Consider the following 20684-nt stretch of genomic DNA (forward strand, 5'->3'; position numbering starts at 1 on the left):
TAACCATTGGCAAGGATGTGGAGAAGCTGGGACTCTTGTGCATTGCTGGTAGGAGAGTTAAACGGTGCAGCCATTGTGGAAAACAGTATGGCGGTTCCTCAAAAGATTAAATACAGAATTTCCACATGATCCAGAAATTCCACTTCTGGGCATATTTCCAAAAGAACTGAAAGCAGGGTCTCACACAGACACTTGTGCATTCATATGCACGGCGGAATTATTCACGATAGCCAACAGGTGGAAGCAACCCAAGTGTTCATCGGTGGATCAACAGAGAAACAAAATGTGCCACATACATCAGTGGAATATTATTCAGTCTCCAAAGGGAAAGAAATTCTGACACACCACAATACAGATGAACCTTGAGGACATTATCTTAAGTGGAGTAAACCAGTCCCAGAAGGACAAATATGGCATGATTGCACTTACGTGAGGTACCTAGAGCCGCCAAATTCATAGACACGAAGAGCAGAATGGTGGTTGCCAGGAGTCGGAGTGAGGAATGAGGAACTATTATTAAATGGGGACAGGGTATCAGTCTGGGATGATGAAAAGACTTGTGGAGATAGATGATGATGGTTGCACAACAATGTAAATGTACCTAATGCCGCTGAGCGGCACACTTAAAAATGGTTAAGGTGTAAATTTTATGTTAGGAATAGTTTACCAAAATTATTTAAAAAGAAGCAGATGATGAATGTCAACATTGAATGCATTCTCTCATAAGCACATGGCTTCTAGCAGCCCCATCACCTAACAAGCTTTAGAAATTTGACTGCAGTTAGTAAACTACAACTGGTAGGTATTTTAAGAATGTTAATTAAAAAAAAACTATAACTTGTTTTTAATACAGAGATCTAGAAAGCTGGAAAATACTGGCTTATCATCCCACCACTCAAATAATCCCAACTGATATATATATATATATATATATTTTTTTTTTTTTTTTTTTTTTTTTTTTGAGATGGAGTCTCGCTCTGTCACCCAGGCTGGAGTGCAGTGGCACAAGCTTGGCTCACTGCAAGCTCCGCCTCCCAGGTTCACACCATTCTCCTTCCTCAGCCTCCCAAGTAGCTGGGACTACAGGCGCCTGCCACCACACCCAGCTAATTTTTTTGTATTTTTAATAGAGACGGGGTTTCACCATGTTAGCCAGGATGGTCTCGATCTCCTGACCTCGCGATCCACCCGCCTTGGCCTCCCAAAGTGCTGGGATTACAGGCGTGAGCTACCACTCCTGGCCCCAGTTGACCCTATTTTTTAAGGTTAAAAATAATACCCTGCACTGGATGAGGCTGCTCAGTGGTGTGCAATGTTATAAAATGAAAAGTACATACATCTTTCCATTCTTGGTCCCTCCCCCAAACGATAATCACTATCATCAGATACTTAATGCCTCCTTTTAAGAACAGCAACAACACACACTATGCTTAGACTTAATGTTATGCTGACACATACGAGTGCATTTATAATTTTTAATTTTCACTTGGCATGTTTACCTTTACATTGTGTTTTTACACATTTTATTTTATATTTACATTTTTAAAATGTGTGTATGATGAGATTTCACTTCATGGTCTGTGTTTCTGGAACACATGATGTTGTGGAAGTTCTGATTTGTGGGGGGGAAATTATACAATTTGGTCCATATGATGTCCAAATTTACAGTATTTTAAATCTTCCCCTGAAAATATTTTTAGAGATTTTTCCATATTAAGATACATGAAGCTACCTGATGACTGTCTAATATTCCTGATTAAACATTTAGACTGCTTCCAAGCTTGTTTTCCTTTTGTTTTTTTTTTCTTCATTCTAGCAAGTATTCATAGCAATGAAATTTGTAGATCAAAATATGAGCAATTTGTATTTTAACAAACATTGGCAAATTACAATCCATAATAGTAGCAACAACTTGCACCCCCATAATTTGTGGAGAATAGATGTTCTCCACCCCATCAGCCAGTCACTAGCAGCACTTCCCATGAGCCAGTGTTTTAATGTTTACCTTCCTAAGGAAAAAACACGGTAATTCATAATTTTTATTTGCATCTCGTTAACTAAGAGATATATTGAACACCTTTTAAATGTACTTGTTCATATTTCTTTATTGGGTTTTCTATTAATTTACAAATGTCTTACTGGTGGGCTCTTTAAAGATGAAGAAAATTAGCCTTTCATTTGTCGTATTTGTTGCAGATCCATTCCCCAGATTTGTTTGTTTTCCTTTGCTTGAACTCTTCTGTGCCAAACAGAAATGCAAAATTTGTATATAGTCATATGTGTATATCTTTTCTTTTATAGCTTCTGGGTTTTCTATGCTGCCTAGAAAGACTTTCCCTTCTCCAAGTTTAAAAATAAATACACTGAAACTTTTAGACAGGCTCTCTTTGATCTGTTTATACAAGGGTGAGCCAGCGGTATTGCCTTCAATGGGATAAATATAAGATCATGAATGGGAATGTTAAGGCCAGCTATTAAAATGGAAGGGAATAATACTTATATCAATTGATTTTCAACAAGCATGACAAGATAATTCAACGGAGGCAAAAACTGTATTTTCAACAAATGGCATTGGGACAACTGGATGTTTTACAAAATTGTTGTTTTAAAACAATATGTGGCCAGGCATGGTGGCTCACACCTGTAATCCCAGCACTTTGGAAGGCCGAGGTGGATGGATCACGAGATCTGGAGATCGAGACCATCCTGGCTAACACAGTGAAACCCTGTCTCTACTAAATATACAAAAAATTAGCCAGGCATGGTGGCAAGCACCTGTAGTCCCAGCTACTCGGGAGAATCGTTTGAACCCCGGAGGCAGAGGTTGCAGTGAGCCGAGATCATGCCACTGCACTCCAGCCTGGAAAACAGAGGGAGACTCTATCTCAAACAAACAAACAAACAAACAATATGTAAAACATGAAGTTGGACCACTACTTCACAGGTATAAAAAATCAACTCAAAATGGATCATATACCTAAATATAAACGCTAAGATTATTAAACTTATAGAAGAAAACATAAGAGTAACTCTTTGTGGCTTTGGGTTAGGCAATGGTTTCAATCCATATATGACACCAGGAGCACAAGTGATAAAGGGAAAAAAATAGATAAATTGGAGTTCACAAAAATTCAAAACTTTGGGGTTTCAAAGAACATCATCATAAAGTGAACATATAACCCATAGAATGGGAAAAATTACTTGCAAATCACATTAATAAGGGATTTGGTTCCTGAATATCCATATATATGTGTGTGTGTGTATGTATGTGTGTGTGTGTGTATATATATATGTGTGTGTATATATATATAATCTCATAGAATGCAACAAAAAGACAACCCAATTTTTTAAAGGGCAAAGGATTTAAATAGACATCTGTTTAAAGAAGATACATAAATGACCAATAAGCACATGAAAAAACGCTCATCATCCTTAGCCAATAGAAAAATTCAAATAAAAAATACAATGATATACACTTTACACCCACTAAAATGATGAAAATAAAGAAGACAGACAAAATACCAGTCCACCAAAGTATTGTAAAGCAAAATGAAAAATAACACGTTTTGGCAAAGATGTAGAGAAATGGGAACACTCATTCATTGCTGGGTGGATTGTAAAATGGTAGAGTTACTTTGAAAAATAAGTTTGGCAATTCCTCAAAATATCAGACAGAGTTACCATATGAACCAATAATTCCACTGCTAGGTATATATCCAGGTCAAATGAAAACACATGCCCTCCTAAAAATTTGTACATGAATGTTCATAGCAACATTATTCATAATAGTCAAAAGATGGAAAAAACCCAAGGGTCCATCAACAGATGAATATGTAAACAAAACGTGGTATGTCCACACAGTGGACTTTTAAGCAGTATAAAAAGAAATGGAGTACCAATGAGTGCCACAACATGGATGAACCCTGAAAGCATCATGCTACCTAACAGAAACTGGTCACAAGAGACTATATCTTGTATAATTCCATTTATTTGAAATGTTCAGAATAGGCAGTTTCATAGAGTCAGAAAGCAGATTTGTGGTTGCTTAGGGTTAGGTGGGGCCTGGGATAATAGGGAGTGACTCAATGCATATAGGATTTCTTTCCAGGTGATGGAACTGTCTTACGGTGGTCATGATTGCACAAATCTCTAAATATACTAAAAACCTCTAAATTGTATACTTTACAAGGGCGAATTTTTTTGGCACATAAATCGTATCTCAATGATGTTGTTATTTACTTCAGCTTTATTTTAAAAAACAAGCGGTGGGCCATAGTTTGGCAACTTCTGTACTAGTCTATAAAAATCTACAAAATGTATTATGATAAAAACTGAAAACGCTAGAGCTAATATGTGATAAGAAAGGAAAATGAGTGAGAAGAAGAAGGGAGGTGAAGGTCAGAAACTGCTAGAGAGATAAAAGCTCTGAGAATGACTTAAGGAAAAAAAAATCACCTTTCTCTCTTCCACATACACAGACCTGTAGACAAAATGCTTCATCATCCAGGAAAAAACATCAGGTTTGAAAGGAAGAACCTGGTGAGGTTTGTCCCAGGCATCTGTGCAGTGGACCAGAGAATAAGTCACCACACAGGTGTGGAACTTGGCTCTCACTGTTTCCTAAATGGTGAGGCCTCGGCCAAGTCACTTGGTCACTCTGGACATCTGTTTCCTTCTCTCTAAAAGTGATATCTGTCTTTCCAATATTGAGCTCGCTTAGAAAACACTTGGAAAACCTTGATACATTATAAAATGTAAACATTATTAATAGAAAACTGATATTTCTCTGTTGGTGTGCCATGACATATGGCTTATTTTAATTTTTTCTTAATATGAATTTAAATAAGCCCAGAGCAGAGTAAGATATCAATATTCATCTTCCAAATAAAATTTGATACCACTCAATCTAATAGACAGAAGTTCCAGTTCAAACCATGAAATCCTCAACAGTTTACGCACATTACCTGGGCCACAGTTTTACCACCTGTGAAGTGAAGTGGTCTCTTTGGTGCCTCTCAACTCTGCAGGTCGTAGATGTCAAAATGTTGCTTAGATGTCAGATTCAGAATATGCTTGTAATGGCTGCTATAATGAGTAACGCACATGTAAAGCCCTTGTATTTTTAAAAGTGATTCCCAAAAGGAAAAAAGTAAGTTTGATAGGACAGATGTGATCCCTGGAATAATTTAACTAACTCTTTCAGCTTTGCTTATCATGTTTATTATGACCCAATGTTACTGTATTAGTCTGTTCTCACGCTGCTAATAAAAGCATAAGACTGGATAATTTATAAAGGAAAGAGTTTTTGTTTTTGTTTTTGTTTTCAGAAGAGGAATTTTACTTTTACCCACTTATGGTAATATTTGCAATATTAGAATATAATTAGGTTAAATGAATCAAATAAGGAATCCAGAAGAAGCTGTTCTTGAGTTAAGCCAAGTACACACTGGCAATTTTGAGAGAGGAGAACTCTACACATTAACAAAGAGAACACACAAGTTCAAAGGCAAGTTTTTATGGTGAGTGTTTTTAAAGGATTTAAAAAGCATGCTCCATCAGCATAATAGCTTTTTCTCATTTATGTAACATATGCATTTCTGTCTGCTTGGGTACAGCAAAGGGTTAGAACCCGAATAAACTTATTTGTGATTTCAGAAATGTGCTATTTTAGAAATGTACTCCATAGAATTTACTTCACTGCTCCTACCACTGATTCTTCAAATAAGCAAAGTACGGAAGCTCTTATCCCTTGAAAATGTTTTTAAACACTAGCACTTTAATTGAAACATTGGTAGAAATGTAGCAATGTCAGGCACAATGCCTATACTTAGTTTTATTTAAAATAAGAATTGAATGCACAACAGAAAATTTACCATTTTCTTTATCATTGGAGGGGAGGGAAGGAAAGCAAGCAGAGGTGGGGGTATGGTTACGCTATTTAAGGAAGAGCTGAATACAAAGACAATGAGTCTTTCATAGTCTCAACAACTCCACAATGAATAACTGTGGATTATCTCATTTATAATTCACATTGGATCAAAAAAATTGGTTCCCTTCTGGGTATATCAATTTAATTCAAACCTTATTATCTTCAGAATACAGAGATGAATACTACAAGATAAACTCTAACTGCAATAGGTATTTTCTAAGTAGAAGACCAGACACCAAAGGAAATCCCTCTTTCCAATGTCTTCTGATATGGCAAGAGTTTGCCAGAATGGAAGTCTAACACTTAAATAAGCATTCTCATGGCCAAGAAAGTAACTACAGTTGTTGTGGGTATTACCCTACAATTACCATATGTATTACATATTAAATTAAACTCAGCATTAAATATGCCTGTATAATTATGCTGTTAATGATGATAGCAGTGATGATGCTGGTGGAAAAAGCCTGTCTTTAGCCCAAGAAAAGTAAGGGAGAAAAATGTAACAAGCAGAAAGCAAACACAGAGTTGGGCAATTTTTGACTAGGAAAGAGAATTTTAAGCATAGAAATATAAAAAGAAAAGTACTCCCTTATTTCCCTTATGTGGAAATAACATGAAATACTTATTAGATATACTGGACAAGAAGAGAACTAAGTACTCCAACTCTACTGTAGCATTACAAAAAAAATCATCCCTTCACCACAGTGTAAGATTTAAGGGCAACCTGCCCAAGGATGTATGTTACATAAAACACAGCAAGATTGCTGCTGCCCTGCCAAGTACTTCCAATCCCTACCCAGGTCCTACTGAAATACGGGTGGTCCCAATTAGTTTTATTGAAATAAATCTTTAAAGAAAAAGATAAAGCATTTAAAAAGACAAGTCCAAATGCATCAGGAACCACATATCCAACACAAACTTTATCCTCAAATGAGTTATGTTTGCCTTGCACTAATAACTTTAATTTTACTCAAATTAGAGCAATAATCTTCCATACATAAGTATCTTCCCTGCCCAATAATTCAAAGAAAAAAATCCAAAATGATTAGTAAAGAAAAATATAAGAATTAACAGACCCTTTAAATTTGTTTTAAATATTTTGAAGATTTAAAAAGTGTATAAAGTTTGTAATTCCTAGTAGGAAAACATTATCTGAATGAATACCCTAATGGCAAACCACTGTAAAATGCTTCAGCTGCATTTGGGGGAGAGGGGTGGGGATTATCTTCAAAGCACCCCAGCTCTCTTGATGTACATGTCACAGGTACATTGGTTTGTATTATTGCGACATCGATAAGGTGACCTAGGTTGCTTTTCCTTCAGCAAGGGCTTTATTTATCAGAAGGGCATTACACTTGACCTCCAAACTTGGCTGACAATTTACTGATGAGATCATAACCTTTGGGTTGCTCTGGTATTTTGACATATTTGCTGGGTTCTGAGCCACATCCTGGAAGGCCACCATAACTTCTGGATCCTGCATGGCTGCAAGAACCTCTGGATCACTAAGAATTTCATTGAGTCCAGGCATTCCGGCCATTCCAGGCATGCCCCCTCCCATTCCAGGCATTCCTCTGGGAAAACTGCCAGGCATTCCCCCAGGAAAGCCACCTGGAAAAGAGCCATACTGAGCTCCTGACTGTCGTCTGGCTTCTTCCTCCCTCTGGGCTCTCTCATGCTCTTCTCGAGCCTTCTTAACTCATTCTATTCTTTCTTTGATCTCTCACTCTTCACGTTTTTGCTCATACGTTCTCCAATGTTCTGCAATTTTCTGTGCCCTAGGTTGAACTTCTTTCAGCATTACACTAGCATCTTCATCATAATCCAATTTACAGGCAAGGGCAAGATCATGGGCTGCTTCTTCCCAGTGGCCTAGAAGTCTGTGTGCTTTCCCTCGCCACTTGTGAGGCTGAGCTGAATCAGGATTTATGTCAATGGCTCTGTCACAGTCTCGGATGGCAGCATTTGGCTTCTGTAATTTGACGAAGACACTGGCCCTCTTGGCATACAAAACAGCCAAGCGAGGATTCAGCTTGATGGCATCTGTGAATAAGTCAATGGCTTTCTGGAGTTCACCATCATTTAGGGCTGCAATAGCAGCCACTTTCTTATCATTTGCCTGATCCATGATCTCCTCCATTATCTCTGCATTTTCACCTCCCATTTCTTGAGGGGCATCAGTGTCTGGTTCAATCACACCTTCTTTGTCAATTTCTAGATCACTTTCCTCACTTGATGGTTCGTCTGCCTTTAAGTCTTCCTCCACCTTCTTACTATTAGGTTTTTCTTCCTTGGCATTTTCTTCTGATTTGGCTTTCTGAGTAGCAGGTGGTACTTTACCCCCAGGATCTCCACCCACTCCCTCAGGAAGCACATTTCCTCAGTGTGCAGAACACTCAGATCCTGCTTACACATGTTCACAAAGGCCCGAAGCTCATTCACTTTGCGGGGGTCCATGGTAGGGAGGTGGTAGGTGAAGCTGGGGGGCTGTGGCCTGGTTCCAGGCCCAGGCGCTGGCTCGGTGTGACCACGCAGAAGGGGAGGAAAGAGTTTTAATTGACTCACAGTACAGCAGGGTTGGGAGGCCTCAGGAAACTTACAATCACAGTGGAAGGGGAAGCAAACATGTTCTTCTTCACATGGTAGCAGCAAGGAGAAGAATGAGCAAAGGGGGCAAAAAGCCCCTTATGAAACCATCAGATCTCATGAGAACTCACTCACTGTCATGAGAACAGCAGCACGGGAGTAACTGCCTCAATTACCTCCCACTGGGTCCCTCCCATGACATGTGGGAATTATGGGAACTACAATTTCAGATGAGATATGGATGGGGGCATGGCCAAATCGTATCAGTTACTTTTAAGAATTTTATACATATATACACCAGAAAAGTGAATGGGATTGCAAAACTTACCTCGACACTAAACCAACTTCTAAGTTTGAGTATTGTGTTTTCATGGCCCACTTTGCCCCAGCCTCTCATTTTTTTCAAACCTTTTTTTTTTTGGCCCTGCAGCCTCCGATCTCACATTGTCCCCTACAGGCCACTTAGGTCTGACATTGCTTTGCCTCAGCTTTCTTGTAGTTCTCCTCTTATTTGTCTTCTCAGGGCCATACCTTCAGATTTAGACTTCCTACTTAGCATGGGAAGCATGGACACACCCTCACTTGCTATGGCACCTTACTAAGCTAGGCATTGGCTGCCATACTTGATTGTATTAGCTCCTGTCTTCCTTTCCCTCTTAGCACAGAGTAACTTAGGTGTGTGCACCTATCAGGTAAGGAAAGTAGCAGGCAGAGTCATGGAAGCCAGGACATCAATTGCTGAATTGAGGCTGTACCATGGCCTGTCTCTGTGAATATTGTGGCAAGATATATACCCACCCAAAAAAAGCACTGAAAAACCTTCATAAGGGAGATGTATAGGGTGAGACACACGAAATGCATTCAAAAGGTAGTCTGGACTTGCCAGAGTCTCAAAGTCCTCTTTGAGGGAATTGGGAGAGGAACTAGAAGGAATCGTTGAGAACACACATGTGTTCTGATCTTTGCCCATTTTAGGGTCACCCACTAGTAAATTGTATGGATGTTCACAAAGAGGAGATGTATTTCTTCCATAAAAAAGCGAGAATGCTAAAGTGTCACCAAGTCTTTCCCCTTCTGAATGCTGTCAGCTGCTAGATGTCCTGCTACCAGCACAGAAAATGCCTAGTGTGTCCACCTCACCAGAGTCCTGGACAGAGCAGGGTTTGCTACCAACTATGTCTCACCTGTGCCAGTCCTGTGGGCAGCAGGAATCAGGCTACCATGGAAACTCTGCTTGTGACCAGCCCTATCAAACTAGAAGCAAATGAGGGCACAGGGCCTTTGATTGTCAGCTGCCCCACAGCTGGGGATCAGTTACCTATGTAGCCCTGCAGCAGGTCCTTCAGGAGACCACATTGTACCTATAGTTCATCTTCCCAGCAGCCCTCCATGTCAATTCCCAGAAGGGGCTTGAGCCTTTGTTGCCCATCACTTACCCCAACACTTCTCCAGCTGTGGGACAGAGTCAAGCCTCGACTTAGTGCAGGCTCCTCAGCCACATCTGACCTCCCCTTCCAGATAGCATTCAGCTCTGCTAAGAAATCAGGCAACCATCAAGCTTGGAGTTTTGCCAGGAGAAATTCAGAGAATTTCCCATACGAGTGAATTATAATGCTGGATAAACCACTCCTCCATCTGAAATGTCCAGTCCTGAAGACAGAATTAGCTGATTATCATGATTACTTTCATTTTTTGTTTTTAAATCTTCTTTTCCCAGCTCAGCACCCTGCCCAGTCTCCCTTTGTCTCTGGGGTGGTACTTCAAGTCCCACCACACCCTACGACAGGGTTAATCCACACCCCTTGCACCCTAGGGCCAACAGAAATATCAGTGGTGAATTCTTGACTTGGATCCATAGCTATTATTTAATAAGCAATATCACAGAAAATGAGTCAAAAATCTGATATAATTACTCCTTGAAATTCCCACTGCAGCTGGGGCCAACAAGGTGTCACATTACAATTCAACAATCCATTCTTTCACGGCTCTCACTGTGTCCCAGCACTGCCCTCCATGCTCTACAAGTGATACCTCATTTTGTTACTGAAACACTAGAGTTTTGGTCTAGGTTCTGCTGCTCACTGCACAGAAAGCCAATCACTGATAGAACAAGTATTGCCAGGGAAGAAGGCTTTAATCAGGTGCTACAGCTAAGGAGATGGGAGTTTAGTCTCAAATCTGTCTCCCTGGCTGACTGAAATTAGGGGTTTATATAGCAGGGAAAAAATGTTATCTACATGCATAAAAACAGGAATTAGGGAGGGGTAAGGAAGAGGAGTTGGTCAACAGGTAGCAGGTGGTCAGTTAGGCAGTCATGATAGGTGAGGGGTCTGACTTCTCATTGCCCAGATGCGGTGATCTGGTACATTTCAGTTACTTGATACTATCTGAGTGGCCTGACTGATGGTTTCCTGGGAAAGGAACTCAGATAAGAAAAATGTCAGTTTCTCAAGTTTCAAGATGGGGAATGTCAATTTCTATGCTTATTCAAAATAAACTATAAACATCAGTTCTGTGGAGCAATTGGGTCAGTTTCAAATTACACCACATACAACTCTGTTGGGGGAATATGATGAGTATCCCTATATCATGGATGAGGAAACTGAGGCACAAAGGCATTCGATACTTGCTCAAAGTCACACTGCTATGGAGCAGTAAAGCTAGAACATGCCTGGCAGTCTGGTTAAAGAGGCTGTGCCTTTAACCATCATACCACACTGCCCTGTATCCAAAAGACACACCCAACCCCAAGGAAGAAGGGGAGAAGCTTCAGAAAAAAACACTTTAAATGTGAAATGGATTTCCTCAGAGGTACCAATGGGAAAATTACATTTTCAGACACACAGCAAAAATTCTAAAAGAAACTTTATTATCCCCAAATCTTACTTACTTTGACAGCTACTCTTCTCTAAAATCTCCCTTCTCTGATTCATTTCTAAATTCTCTCTAAAATCTGTAGACCACCTGGCTCTCCAGGCCCTTTCTTCTCCCATTTCTTTCTTGATATTTTATGGAAAATTTGGACCTGTTTCTTACCATTCTCCTTTTCAGTCATCTTCTTGGTCAACAAAACAAAGCCACCACAAGTATACAGGGTCCCGAGGGGAAAGGTGTGAAGGCCTCTTTCATACCTTTACATCATAGTCACATTTATGTTAACTGGTTCATTTTAGGTAAGTCAGAACCTAAACACTGCCCATGTGAAATTTCCCCACCTCTTTTGAACACACAGGTATGCCCTTGACCTTGGCTGTCACCTCCATGCCAGGAGATGCCAGTGGCCAGCTCTCCCCCAGCTCCCACTCCCTACCAACTCCTCCAAATCCCATCCACAGCCTAAGGCAAGACTGCACCTTTGTCTCTCCCAAGGATACATGGAAAAACAAAATATCTTATTTAAGTTCTGCCTTCAGCTCTGCATTCTGACTTATCTCTTATTGCATCTTCCTATGAAAATCATAATGGTAGATTATACCGGGAGAATTGACAGTACTGACAGAATCAGTGGAGCCATGGACTTGGATGGGCTGAGTTCTAACAACATCACGATTTTGTATTTAAAACCAAGACTATCAAATCAGCTCTGTGTGACCCTGTTACCTACCCAAGCCTAACTGCTCTCTGACCTCAGGCTGCACTGCCCCCCACCAGCCATGCCCTTCTCAAATATGGGTGAGGGATGAGCTGGGGAGACCTGCAGCCAGGTGGGGATAACTTAGCTGAAATTCAGGGCCATGCACCTGTGCCCCTGATGCATCAACACCATCGCATTCCAGTAAAGAAACCTGGACTTCAGAATTGAAGTACTTTCCAGCAGTGAGTCTATTGAAGTTCTTCCTTTATGCCCTGACAACCCCAGAAAGGGCCTTCAGAAGAAAGAGAATGATGTCAAATTAGAAAATGGTCATTCCTGTGACTTACCACCTCCACAGGAGACGGGTCTCAACCTCAAGAGGTGCGTATATCCCCCTGAGGATGAATGGAAATCTGCAAAGAGGCACAGAACATTTGAAGAACTATATTCTATGCTTGATATATTTGTTGTAAAACTCAAAATGCATACATTTAAGCTACAACGGACATCAAGCAAAGCTTAAAATCTTGTTGGGTGGGGTAAGGTGGAATTTAAAGGGCAAGGAACACTAATCTACTATATGTCAGGCACAGACCTAGGAGCACCCTGCATGGTGTGGCATGTAACCCACGACAAACACATAAGGGAGGCGGTTCCACGAACTCAGTAACTTCATTCCCTAGAATTTGAATAATAGCACGATCCTCATAGAGTAAAAGTAAAACTTCAGTTGAATTACATTTAAAAGAGTTTAATTGAGCAATAAATGATTTGCAAATCAGGCAGCCCTCAAAATCACAGTAGATTCAGAGACACTCCGGATATGTCTTGTGGTCAGAACAAACTTATAGACAAAAAAGGGAAGTGATATACAGAAATCGGCAGTGAGGTACAGAAACAGCTGGATTGGTTACAGGTTGGCATTTGCCATATTTAAACATAGTTTAAACACTTAGCAATCGATGAGTGGTTGAAGTATGGCCACGGGGATTGGCCAAGACTCAGCTGTTGTTACAGGCACATACTCCTAAGTTAGGTTTTCAATCTTGTCTGCCTATGAAGTTAGGTTTCAGTTTATCCACAGGACCCGAACAGAGAAATACGGAATCCTCCTCAGGCCATATTTACATTGCTTTAACAGTTTGTATATATACAAAGTGCCACACATATGTATGGCACCGGGAACAGAGCCTGCACACAGTAATCACAACATAGTGACTCATTTCTTATCAGCTATCATCCTTTATAGATCATCATTTCATAGATGAAAAAGATGAGAGCCGTGCTCCCGCAGGGCAGCAGAGCTGAGACTTGATCCCAGGTTCTGAATCCAAATTCTAATCAATGCTACAGACCCGATTCTCTTACCTTTCCAAGAGAATATTCTAAATGGGTGGTTTAATCTCAGTTAGCAAAGGTACCTTAGGAAAGTTGTTGTTTTAAAGAGCAAAAAGATCTCAGCTTGAAGTCAAAGAACTTGTGCTCAAATGCTGGGTAACAGAGGTGGAAGAAGAGGTATTGAATGCAGGTGGCTTGTGGGGAACTTGAAACGCAGGACTGAGGTTCAAAAGAAATTCAAGGCTAGAAATATATAATGAGTTATTCGTTTAGGGATATACGGTGAGTGAAGCCCTGGGAAAGCATGAGACAGACCAGAGAAAATGGGTAGAGTTTAAAGAGGAGGCATAGGAAAGAATACAGGGAAGAACAATGACCTGCTCCAGGGAAATAAAGATTTAGGAAATGTCAAACGCACCTTGATATCGTCAGTTTCAAGGCACCATGGCGATGCACAGCAGAGAACGAGCACTCCTGTATAATTCTCCCATATAATTGCATCTCACACTTTCTACATAATACAGATTTGCTCTGAGATAAGCTATCTGGGACTTTCAATTTCTCTGCTGGCTCAGATCCAGCTTGAAGTTGGCATTTCCCAGAGTGTTAACAACCATGTCTGTATTTTGGTTCTGTACCTATTAGGAGTTCTCTGAAAATAGCCTCTAGCAGCTTCTGATCTGTCTTTCTGAATGTGACGCTGCAAACACTTGCAGCTGAATCTAATTTTCAACACTTCGTTTCTTCTGAGGAGAATCAGAGTGGGGGTTCACACTGGTTCCTTCAAAGCCTAGAGAGTGGCACCCTTGTCATCTTATGGAAGTCACATCGCATCACAGAGCCATGTTTGATGGAGGCTGGCAACAGCATGTTGCATACTTCTGTAGCGTAAAAGTTTTACCCTGGTCAGCATTAATTCTCAAGTGGGAATTCAAGTCAAATAGCCATAAAAAAAAGAAAGAGAGATTACTAGCATGTGACATGAATTCAAGTCCTCCTAAAAGTTGTGTTGAGGATTGAGTGCATTAAGGAGAACCAAAGTAAAATAGGGGAAAATAATACATAAGAAAACTAACATCCCATATGTGATAACTAAATATCTTAAAAGAGAAGGGTAGTAAATTCACTTTCCCTTCTATCTAACAAGAGCTATGAATATGCACTAGAATCCAGATGCTGTTCGGGCATTTGTGCACCTATTTTCTTTACTATTCATAACATTGAAATGAAATTTTTTACATTGTTGTGCAGATATAGGAACTGTTGTTCAGAGAGGTTAAGCGTCTCTCCACATCACACAGCAAGAAAGTATTAGAGTCAGGATTCACACACAGTTCTTCTGAATCTAATGTCCATTCTTTGCTGAGAGAACTTGCATTAAACTGCACAGAGATGAATCCCACACACCAATCATATCTTCTAGAATAAGGCAGTGTGCACACACTTGCAAGAGATTGAAATGACATGACAGAGTCAGGGTAAAGAGGCCAGTGTCAAAATGCAAAGACCTGTGAGTGGCCCACTTAACCTCAGGAGCAGAGAGGTCTGACCAGCTGCCTATCAGCTCTTAAAGATATGAAATGAGCAATAAGTATTCTCAAAAATATGAAAATACTGTGATGAGAGAGTATAGGAATAGGAGTGCTTGAAAAGTGAGGAGGAACTTGCTGCTGTGGAAGCTGAGTATCTGTGGGAATGAAATGGGAACTTAAGCTAGAAAGGAGTTAGGACTGGACCATGCAGAGCTGTGAGTGCCATGAACAGAGATTGGCTGTTACTTTGTAGGAAACAGAGGGACAGAGAGCCATTGAGGGTCGAAAGTGAGGGGTGTGTCTCAGATCTTGCACTGGGGCAGTGGAAAGGCTGTATGTGGAGGATGGAGGAGCAGGAAGTCTGCTTTGGAGGTTATTGGAATGTGCTGCTTTTTGGCTGAACTGTTGCAGGCCTAGTAGAAAAGGAAGAAGGGGCAGAGAGGAGAGATACTGGCAGGAAGCAAGACGTGATGACTGACATGGGGCCTGGGAAGATGCAATGGTTGATGTTATGAACCAACCTGACTAGGCCACAGGGCACTCAGATATACGAATATTTCTCTGGGTGTTTCTGTGAGGCTGTTTTTGCATGAGATTAGTAAAGCAGATTGCCCTCCTTAATGTGGGCAATATTTGATCAGTTGAAGGCCTGAATAGAACAAAAGGGCTGAGCTTCCCCAAAGCAAGAGAATTCCTCCTGCCTAATGACCTTCACACGGAAACAGTGGATTTTTCCTCCCTTTGGACTTGAACTGAAATGTTTGCTCTTCCTGGGTCTCCAACTTGCCTATTCACCCTAAAGATCTTGGGGATGTGTTAGCATCCATAATCATGTGAGCTAATTCCTTTTAATAAATCTCTTTCTATAGACACAGACACATATCTGATTGGTTCTGTTTCTCTAGCGAACCCTGACTAATACAAGATGACATCCAAAGTCTAGCCCAGGTGAATTGGTAATTGGTGGTGGCAGTCCCAGAGATCAGAGGACAAGTGAGTTCAGGGAAAGACAGGGAATTTAAATCAGACATAAGGTCTGAGGTGGATAAGAACTAGGAGTCTGTTGGATGCATGAGTCAAAAACCCAGGAGAGAGGTAGGGCGTGGTGGCGCAATGCCTGTAATCCCAGCACTTTGGGAGGCTGAGGTGAGCAGATCACTTGAGATCGGGAGTTCAAGCCCAGGCTGGCCAACATGGTGAAACCCCGTCTCTACTAAAAAATAAATAAATAAATAAATAACCAGGCATGGTGGCATACACTTGTAATCCCAGCTACTCAGGAGGCTGGGGCAGGGGGATTGCTTGAACCTGGGAAGCAGAGGTTGCAGTGAGCTGAGATCGTGCCACTGCACTCCAGCCTGGGCAACAGAGCGAGACTCCATCTCAAACAAACAAACCAGGAGATAGGTCTGGGATGACTCCAGTGATTTGGGAGCCTTCAACAGGTGTGTAGCAGCTGATGGCATGGACAGAATCACCAGGAAGAGGTCTAGGGCAGAGCCGACTCTGCTCGGGACAGGCATCCCGGCCTCAAGCCAGGGGCACAATGCCTTTGGGAAAAGTGACCCTGAGTATGTCTTTCCAGGCACACAGGATCTCTCTTCATTTACATCCCTGGAAACTGGAATGAAAACCCCTCAGTCATCTTCCAGAAAGATAATCTCTGAGATGACTCCACTGTTGTTCTCTTATCCTCTCCCTTGTTCCATATCACCAAAGTCTGCAGAGCCCCGACCCATTGTTCAGGATCAGCTCAGTCCTTCAAAACATTGTTTTTTTGTTTTGTTTTGTTTTTTTGCTAGATTTTTAGCTTCCTTAGTGTGTCACTACTGAAACTGAACATCACCGTCATTCCAGAAAAAAAATTCATAGGTCTTTCCCTAACTAATCTATTTCCTGCCAGGGTGAAAGACTTCTCTCTTGGGATTCATTCTGATCATGGGGAATCCATCAGGCAAAGCCCAAGAAATTTGGAAAACCTAGACCAAAGTGACTTCCTCACCCACTTAGTGGGGATGATGAAGCGTTCCCAGGATTTTGAAAAGGTCACTTCACTCCAGAGTTAAGTTTTGAAATAAACGTGGAGATGGAAATCTCCATTTAGCCCTTCCTACATCCATCCACTCCTGGCAGGCCACCATTCCATTGCATGGATGACTGGAAAAGCCCTCTGCTCAGCAGAGCTAAGAATTAGACAAATGAGGCTACGATAGCCAAGGAGAAACAGGAGCAATTATAAGTGCACCTGGGCAAGGCCACGTGGGGCTTCCCACAGTGCTGTCACTGGCAGGAAGATGCCAACTCCTGCACTGTGTGTGTGTCCGTGTGCACTATTTATATGGTCTAACATTTCCACTCAAAAGCAAAGGTGAATACAGGTCACAGTCTGGATCACGCCTGTGAAGCTGGGGTCTACCAGCTGTGCTGTAGTTTAGCCTCCAATGAATTAAAGCTATTGGAGGCCAACGGACAGTTTCTTTTCCTTGATAAATGACTAGGAAAATGAATCATATTCAGGCTCACCCACCTCGAAGGCAGCTGTTCTTAGGATTAATTGGAAGGTTGGCCTACTTAAGCCTCCCATATTTCTCTGGTAAGGAAAAAATATCACAAAATCATGTGACCTTCATATTTGGTTCATGACTAGAAACAAATCTTCCTCAGCTGCTATTTCCAAGAATGCTTGTGGGGAAGTGAAACAGTGGCCCTGTTTACAGGGCACTAAATTGTGTAATTAACAAATGTGGTTGGACAGTCGGAGCAGAAAACATACATGCCAACAGGAGCGGGAGCCAGAATTCTGCCCGTGGCTGCTGGGTTCCACTTCCCCAGACTGATGGCCCGGGTGTGTTTGGGGTGTGGTCTCTGTGGCAGTGACAGGGACACAGACACAGAAGAGAAGCCTGAGAAAAATGTCTGCAGAGAAGAGGAGTCACAGAAGGAAGGGGAATTCCAAGCCACTGAATGCATTTCCCTTTTCAAAGCTGGGGAAACTGAGGCAAAGTAGGGCAGTGACTTTCTCAAGATCGAACATCACTTCAAGTGATCCTTCTCCAACATTGGCAGTCAATTATAAACTAATCGAGGCTCACCCTACTCTGCTTTCTTTCCCCTCCAGCTTGCTCTCCCACACACCAGGAGTACGCAGCCACATGAGATGCACATGCATGGTAAAAATGTAATGAACGTGTGTTTCAGGAAAGAGATGTAGAATTGAATTGAATCAGCAATGGCACACTCATTGGCCATCCTTGGGCACTGCATGACATTGCATCTTTAGTATTTGTTTAAAAACATAAAGACTTTCTATAACACACCACCTAAACCAGAACTGAAACCTTTCCACCAATTAATATTTATCTTATGTTCCCCCATATGTCATCCTTCTGTCTCCTCTTCCCCACCAGGGGTAACCAACATCCTGAATCTGGGGTTCATCATAATATTGCATTAATGTGTGTATATAACAATGTATCATTTAGTTTTCTTAATCTTTAACACCACGTTATCATCAAACTCTATGTATCAGACTTATTTTTCCCATTAGAATTATGTTGATATTATTTATCCATACTATGATTAAATTCATTCACTTTCACAATTATATAATATTTGTTTATGTCACTATTCCACAGTTTACTAATCCATTCCCCTGTCAGTATCTGTATGAGTTATTTGATTTTTTATTAGAAAGAGTACTGGCTGTAAATATTCTTATACACATCTTCTGGTACACATAAGCAAGACTTTCTCTTAGGTATATACCTACAAGGAAATTGCTGGATGCTAGCAAATGTGAATATTCAAATTTATAAAAGAATCACAGCCAGGCATGGTGGCACACACCTGTAGTCCCAGCTGCTTGGGAGGCTGAGGCAGGAGGATCCCTTGAGACAAGGAGTTTGAGGCCATAGTGTGCTATGATCATGCCTATGAAAAGCCATAGCACTCCAGCCTAGGCAACACAGTGAGACCTAGTCTCTTAAAAACAAAAAAGAATTGCAACTTGCTTTTCAAAATGATCACAGCAGTTTACATTTCCATAGCAAAGTAGCAGAAAAACCATTGTTCTACATTCTTTTCAAAACATAGAAATGTCAAACTTCTTAAATTCTGCCACTCAGACGCATGTAAGATGGCATCACACTGTGGAATCAGCTTCCATTTCCACATATTTATTCATCCTATGTGTCTCCTTTCCCGTGAAATGCCTGTTTGTGCCTTTGCTCATATTTATTGGTTAGATTTTTTCGTATTGATTTGAGGAGTTCTTAATACTAGGATTTTTTCAGTTACTGGTGTTACATTCATCATCTCCTACTTTGCAGCTGGTCTTTTCACTTTCTTTATGATATCTTTTGAGGATCAAAACATCTCAATGTAGTATAATTTATCAGTCTTTAATTTTATGTTGGTATATTCAATTCTTACTTCTCAAACCTAGATCCCATTTTATAGATTGCATTTCTTACCTTACTTGTATTTCAAAAACCTAGTGAGTGTGGTTTTAACATTATCCTCATTTCACAAATGAGGAAACTGAGTCTCAAAGGTAAGTGATTTTCCCAAGCTCACAAATCTAGAAGTGGCTATGTGGGGACAAGAGCCCAGGCCTTCTGGCCTTCAGAGGCCCACACTGCCTCTCTCTCCTCACACCAAACACTTATTTGGGGATCTTACATGCATTATGCAGAGTGCTGAGCCCTAGGGAGATAAGCAGGACATCATCTCCATCCTTGAAGAGTTTATATCAGAAGAACAGTCGCTCGCTAGCCAAGGCTACACATGAGACATAAGCTTGGACTTAAAGGATAAGTAGATGTTTTTCAACATGTGGGGAGATTTTGAAGGGGTAGGAACATTCTTGAAGGAAGCAACATGAGCAAAGGTATGGAGGCATGAAAGAGCATGCCAAAGCAGTGAATAGCAAGCTGTGCCATGTGGGGCCAGGTGGGTCAACTTGTGGGAAAAGAGGGTGGACCCTTAGGCAAGGGTCAGACTATGAAGAAGCTTGTGTGTCATGCCAACTGGGAGGGACTTTAATTCATCTTTGACTTCAAAGCTCTGAGATGTGGCCTGCAAAGTAACCATATCTTGTAATATACCCTAGAAGATTTTCTTCTAGAAGATTTCCACCTGCCAGGTAGGACATTCCTTTTATTGGTCCCAGGGTTTTCTTCTGAATGTAGCACTCTCCAATTTGCTAAGCATAGCCTCATTCTCACTCAAGAAATCCGTAATATTCCATCCTCTTTACGCTACTACCCTCAGTATCATCAACCATCCAATGAACACTAGCACAGTGTTGACCTCAGGTTACAGCCTGACAGCACACAGCAAGGTGAAAAGAGCACAGGCTTAGGTTTGATGTTTTTCAGCATTGTCACTGATCATGGCTGCATTTTCTCATGTCCCTGAGCCCTCTTTTGCTGACTATCAGGAGGGTTTAATGAGATATTGAACAGTTGAAGGCAAAGGAAACATCCAACAGTTATCAGGTGACTCCTCACCAGAAGTCCTAGATGGTACCCTTCAGGGATGAGTAATCTGGACAGAAAAAGAAATTTCCTACAGAAACCAAATCCCAAGGCTTTGTGTGAGTCCTGAAAGAGAACCCCTGCACTAGGAGAGGTAGTGGACCTGGAAACCCTGTCTCTGAGTCATCCTCCCCAGGGGTCCTCCACCTGCAGATTTGAACTGGTCCATGCCAATTCCTGGGAATCAC

At 41.1% G+C, this 20684-nt stretch overlaps 1 long non-coding RNA gene, 1 other non-coding gene and 1 pseudogene across 2 annotated transcripts in view; 1 reads left to right on the forward strand and 2 right to left on the reverse strand.

Moving 5' to 3' along the window:
• The window catches only part of LOC130541243 (uncharacterized), a 573869-nt gene that overhangs the window by 549027 nt on the left and 4158 nt on the right, over positions 1-20684 (reverse strand). The gene's annotated exons all lie outside the window — the stretch shown is intronic.
• Positions 1551-1620, forward strand: LOC112438970 (small nucleolar RNA SNORD18). Its single transcript, XR_003027281.3, has one exon. It is a non-coding gene; the product is annotated as a small nucleolar RNA SNORD18 (small nucleolar RNA).
• LOC100973129 (hsc70-interacting protein-like) lies at positions 7328-8386 on the reverse strand (annotated as a pseudogene).

Source organism: Pan paniscus, chromosome 12 (genome assembly GCF_029289425.2).
Source record: "Pan paniscus chromosome 12, NHGRI_mPanPan1-v2.0_pri, whole genome shotgun sequence".
Taxonomy (NCBI): Eukaryota; Metazoa; Chordata; class Mammalia; order Primates; family Hominidae; genus Pan; species Pan paniscus.